The sequence below is a fragment of the Oryzias melastigma genome, linkage group LG16 (genome assembly GCF_002922805.2).
Source record: "Oryzias melastigma strain HK-1 linkage group LG16, ASM292280v2, whole genome shotgun sequence".
Taxonomy (NCBI): Eukaryota; Metazoa; Chordata; class Actinopteri; order Beloniformes; family Adrianichthyidae; genus Oryzias; species Oryzias melastigma.
In genome coordinates this window covers 20,245,125-20,251,438 of record NC_050527.1, presented here as the reverse complement: position 1 = coordinate 20,251,438, position 6,314 = coordinate 20,245,125, and the positions used below count along the sequence as shown (strand labels likewise).

At 35.6% G+C, this 6,314-nt stretch overlaps 1 long non-coding RNA gene across 2 annotated transcripts in view; it reads left to right on the top strand.

Annotated features, from left to right (window-relative positions):
- Nucleotides 1-4,215: 4,215 nt before the first annotated feature.
- The window catches only part of LOC112143970, a 34,750-nt gene continuing 32,651 nt past the window's right edge, over nt 4,216-6,314 (top strand). For both annotated transcript variants that reach the window (XR_002918828.2, XR_002918829.2), the window contains exons 1-2: nt 4,216-4,335; nt 5,226-5,306. This is a non-coding gene — a long non-coding RNA (uncharacterized LOC112143970). The remainder of the gene's footprint in view (nt 4,336-5,225; nt 5,307-6,314) is intronic.

Here is a 6,314-nt window from a genome sequence, read left to right as displayed (position 1 = left end):
GCATGACACGGTTGTGAGTTTTTTTCTTCTGTTTTGACTGCCCCTTTGTGTTTTGCAGGTCAGCTGTCACTCCTCCTGGATGGTTCTTCCTTCCCTGGTGCTCTCTGTGGAGGAGTGCACAGCTGTCGGCACTTTGCAATGAAGACTATTTAAGTTGCAGCATTTCTGTTCTCAGTGTTGGTGCGTCCCTGTTAGGACCGTGATTTCCTTGTTTTAGCCGACACTGAGATTTGCAATCCTTTAGTTTTTTGTCCTCTTGCAGTTTTCCCTCTGTGAGGTGTCTTTTGTTAATTAAATAACATTTACTGCATTACCGAGTCCAAGCCTGATTCTCTCTGCTCCTGGGTTCTTGTCACTCTAGCCGTCACATTGCATTTATCATTAATGGTATTTTTATTATTATACGTATTGATGTTTTAATTCAAAAACTGACCAGATTTTCTCTTGTGTCTTGCTGTAAGTTCTAGGACTGACGTGGATCACTCGAGCAGAAAATAGACCAGACGGCACAAGAATTGCTACTCTGCACGAGTCAGCCATGAAGGACAGCGGCGCTTCACGTCTGGTGTGAACTAGACCATAGGTTAACAAGGGCACCGAATGGAAGCGCACATTTTTTCCCGTATCCATCCATAAGAGAAGCTGTGACTAAAGCTTGTATTTTGCTGCTTAGCACTTACAACTAATTCAAATGAGTTGAGTTCACCAAACAAAAAAGCAAAAATTGTAAATTGATTCCTCTCTGGGTGTTTTTGATCAGATTCTGGAGGTCTCCTAAGTTTTCTTGGAGTTCTGATGGTGGAAATTTCAATGAAAGCAGAAACATTTTTAAACCGTACCACTACAAGTGTTTGAAGAAAAGGCTTTTCTCAACTTTTGGAACAGAGATTATTGTAAAAGTGTTGCTTTTAATTAAATTTAAATTGGCTGCAGTGGATAAGAGAGAGGAGTGCCTAAATTAAAATCCAGGGAGAAAGTTTGTTGAGGAAATGTTGTACAAGCTACTTTGTGACTTTTTTGTGCAGTTCATGTGGATGTTTGCTTGCTAAACAGATGAGCTAAAGTCAGCAATCAATCAAAATGGTTCTGATTCTATCGTATGTGTCAGATATCAAGGAAAGATCATGCATGGTAACACTCTCAGATCTGCATGATCAGCTAGTCCATGTTTCTCCCATGATCCTTTGTGTGTAGTTTTTTCTTTAGGTTGCTCCTCTTCTCAGATGGTTCTTTCTGTCTGAAGGTCCAATCCAAAAGCAGAGGAAATCTTCAGGGAGGAGACTAACTATGGGACATGAAGACAGATGGTGAATGCTCTGCAGAGATGACGTGCGTTAAAGTTTGATGTCACAGACAGCAACCAATGAAAAAGTATAAATGTAAATAAGAAATGTCTTTAATAAATCAAAGATGACACCCATATGTTCACACCATCTGTGAATGAATGTAAAAAGTGACTCCTCTCAACTTTACAGATATACCCTCAGAAAACAGTTTGTAGGTTTACAGATTTTCTTTGAAGTAAATGGAGACGTTGCTTCACAAAGGTTTTTTTTAAACATTAGTAATTTGTATTAATAGGCAAGAACATTATCACAATTTAGAAGTTGTAGTTATCTTGCCTGAAGACTCGAGACGGTCCAGCATAACACCACAGCTGGTCCTCATCATGTTTAAGGTCTGATCACCAGGAAACTTCAAGAACCAAAAGAAATTCTGAGACCACAGAGAATGGAATTAGACTTTTACAAATGCATCTGTGAATAGAAAAAACATTGAGAGACATTTTTAGTAAAAACGTTAGCCAATTTATTTCCAGGATGCCACATCTCCAGTCTTCAGTGCCTTCTTTTGTAACACCACAGTTGGTAAAAATAGACTGTGTGATGCTAACTCCACAATACTACGAGGTAGCATGTTGAGTTAATTGAAAGAACACTTTTTTAATAGATCAAACGATGATCGGAGTGGAACTTTAAAAATAAAAATTGGAAAATTTTAAATAATGATAATCGTTTTGAAGGTAGAGAGTGAAATACTGTACGAGTTGTATTATCTGACTCCTACTTGTGGTTTACTCAATCCCTCAAGAGTTACTCCTCTGGTGGATCACAAACAAGAGAACATTTTAAAGAATACTAAAATGGTCAAATAGATATAATCAAAACCAAAACCATTTTTAAAAATCTTTTTTCTAATATTTAACACAGGGGCCTCCTCACACCCTTCAGTCATTCTTGTCACTTTGGAACTGAAGCGCCTACATTGGATGTTTAACGATGCAAATTACTCAATTTCTGCTAAACGCTTTTCAGGTCCACAAAACTTTCCTGCAGGAGTTGATCATCTGACTTTACCTACATGTGAGGGTTATACTATAATGAGATTTTGTTCCAAATTATTATTATTATTTATATTTAATAAATTAAAAAAACAAGAGGATTCGCTGTGGCGACTTCCTGTAGGGAGCCAAAAAACTAAGCAGTTGCATGGCGGTGTGGTGATTGGCACTCTCCTCATAGCATAAAGGATGCAGTTTAATTCCCAGCTGGGACCTTTCTGTGTGGAGCGTTCCCCTTGCATGTGTGGGTTTTCTCCAGGCGCTCCAGCTTCCTTTCATGCCGCTGCTTCCCGTCGTGAAGGCAGGATAATTCTTGAACAGAGATGTTTGAGAGATTTTGTGTGTTTGGAGTGAACAGTGCGATTGTGTAAGAATTAGCACATCGAGACCTCATGGTGGAGAAGGTGGATCAGCTTTGTGGTGTGGACAGGACGGTGTTCCCTAGAGCAGAAGGTGATCACAATCCTGTGACCATCTTTACAGGCGCTGGCAAAAACTGGAACAAAGATACGAATGCTGCCTTCAGGTGTTCAAAATCGTGAAGGACACAGACGTGTCCGACCTTTGATGTGTTTCGTGGATACAGCTGGACAGGAACTGCTTCTTAAAATGAAAACAATCATTTGTAAGAGATACAACAAGGGATAGAATAGTTGTTTAACAAAAATCATTGACTGCATTTCATAATAAAAGTTGGATAGCTTATAATCTGTTGAAGTTTGAAAATGCTTCTGATGTGTGTTTAGCTTAAAAATAGAGGTTTTTAGTAAGGCTAAAGGTGATCTGCAATGTGTCCTTATTTTTGAAACATCTTTAGGAGTGGTAGTAAAAACATTACTGGCTGCTTGAAGTACATTTTAATTAAAAATATCTTACTTATATCATACTTAACATAATATTTTTGTATTTTTACAATGAAAAAGGCCAACATTTTCCCTAATCTATTATTATTCTACTCATGTAAATCTTAAGTCCAGTATATGAATGCAATTTGGTAAATGACAACAAAAATCAATTGAGGTGGAACTAAAAAAAATTATCCCAAACAAAGTGAGGTTAACAGTTTTTTAGGGTGTGACTATTGTAGAGCAGGAGGGTCAAACTCAATCACACAAGGGGTCAAAATCCAAAACACACTTTAGGTCACGGGCCGAACAGAAAAACATTTATTGAACACTCTGAATCTATATTTTCAAAAACTTTACAACCATAAATTTGTTACTTATGAACTAGATATATAGAATTACCTGCAATAGTGTGAATGCTGTAATCTGAATTTGGCTGCTGAAGATGCTGAAAATGATAAAAACACTGAAGCTGATAGTTGAAAATACTGAAATTGATAGCGAGTTAAAATATTAGCTAAACTTCAAAACAGCCTAAAAAGCTTAAAAAGAAAAGCCTAAATTAGCTAAAACAACTAGTATGCAGCTGAAATATTAACTAAACTCCATAATAGCCTAAAAAATCTTAGTAAATGCCAAAATATTCCAAAAAGCTAGTAGAATACCAATTTTTAAAACTTTAAAATCGTATCTTTTTAACATAGTTGTGAATAATAAAAAGGCAGGAATATTATTCCAGAATAAATCAACTTAAACTTTAAATAACTTTCAATATTTTACTCTCTATAAAAATTTATTTTGTCAACATTATACAAGTTAAAATTAAGCACAAGATAACATCGGGTCATTAATATTAATAAAATAAAATGATCTGTTGGGTTGGAAAGTTTAGAAGTAGAAAAAAACAACAACAAAAAACAGACACTTCTGAATTAGTATTAGTTATTTATTTATTTCGTTTTAATTTACTTACTTTTTTTGTTATTTCATGGTTCGGTTCCAAGTCTTTGAGATATTGCAATTCCCAAACTATCCGTTAGGTGGCAGCGCCGCACGTAAATGTAAAGAATGGATGTGCACCAGAGGAAGAATAATCTTATCCTGAAAAGATACGAACAGCTCATCACATCTTTCTATTCCAAATCACAGGTTAGTAAAAACTTAATGTGAAATGTAATGTGCAAACCTGAAGGCTGAAGATCTCACAGACAACAGAGGTTAATGTTGTTCGAGTTAAAACGTTTGAGAGGAAATGTGTGTTGTACGTGTTTGAAAGCTAACTCGCTAATGCTAGCAGTTAAGCTTTTTGGGAATAGAAGATTCTAGAAACTAGTTTAAACCAGATAATGGTGCAAGGAACTTTTATATTTGGCTATTAAATTATTTATGAAACATTTTTCATCCCCAATATCATTAACTGGAGTGATGTGTCTAATGTGATTGTACATATTTTTGGGTTAATACCAGAAACCTGTAGTGATTAAGAGGAAATGTATTTAAATATTTGGCAGTTATGAGAGACTGAAGGAACAGTATCAGTCAACATGTTATGTTATATTTCATGTATATTTTTGTTTCATTTCATTGTTAAAAAAAAATCAACAATTTCTACATAGAAAACAAATTCAACATTAATATTTTGGTTAAAATATTTTATAAAAACATTGTGTTCAGTTTATTGTACAAAAAGTTGCTCCTGAGTATAAGTCACAGTTTAGCCCCTGACCAAACTGTTAAAAAGAGGTGACATGAAATACGGTACTCTTGGACTCCTAGGGGTTAAATAAAAGTTAAATAAAAAATAAACAAAAATCAGTTTTAATCTTTAAGTAATGTGATCCTTTTCTTTTCATGTATTTTCATAAGATTGCCATACCAAAAATCTCAGTGTCCTCAGGGCTCCTCATCTTCCCCTTAGCTTAACCTGTTAACTTTTAATGAGTTTGACAATAGAAAAGAGAGCTTTAAATGAGGAATCAAAGGTTTTTCTTAGGGCTTCCCTACAAAAACTCAAACTACAGCATCTGCTCTCCATCCAGGTCCATCTGCAGCTCTGAGTGTCAGAGGAAGAGACAAACTGTGATGTCAAAAATAGACAAACAAAAAAAGGTGATGTGCAGGTAAGCTTGACTTATCAGCAAAAGCTGAAAAAAGCAGAGGCTGTTTGAAAATGTGCTGTTGTTTTATGTCATTTGCCCACATTAAATTATGTGTCAGCACTTTTTAAGACATAAAACCCACAGAATATGGTGTCCCCACATATCGTCATCCAGGCAGCCTGACTCACAGGGTTGTGAATCGAGCATGAGTGCTTGTGTGTGTTTGTTCATGTGTGGGGTGTGTGTGCATGTGTGTGTAGAACTCAGCAGTGTCTGCAGTCTGGCTGCGTTTTTGCATTTGCGTTCATCTCCTGATCTTTCAGTCTTGGTAATACATTTCTGCAGGAGGTGCTGCTGCTTTGGCCGTCTGCTGTGCTCTTTTATTCTTTTTTTTTCAGTTGTCATATTATGTCTTTGCATTTGTAGACGCCCTGACTGTGACTATCGTTTTCTTCATTTTAAGCTCTGGGGTTTAGATTTTAAAAACTATAGAGACTATTGTTCCTAAAAGAACAGCTTTTAGAAATGATTTCACAACAAAATAAGAGAAATAAGTCAGTTTATGGAGGAATATGATTTTATTTGTTGTGAAGTTTGAAGGTTCACTCTTAAAAACACTTGGGTTATTTCTGTAACCCAATTAGTGGGTTATTCATGTTGGGATACATTTTCCAGTTACTTTTTGGAGAAAGATGAATTGATTTTATATTCCTACCATCCAACCAGATCGATCTGTCTGAGGCAAGTTGCTAATCGAATCGACTTATACCATTAAAAAGTTTCAAAATGAAATAAATCTATTGCAATAATATTGGAAAATACAATTTGTATTGAGACACTGTTGGTTTATTTTACTATAACATAAAAAAACACACAACACACACTCTGAGTCACAGTGGTGGAAATTTTGGATAAAAATGTCCTCGATCCATTTTAGGTTAGTAAATCGGATTGTTCAAAATGAACCAAAATTATCCATGAATCATATTGTCAGCCACTAACTATGATATGTTTCAAATTGTTCTTAAA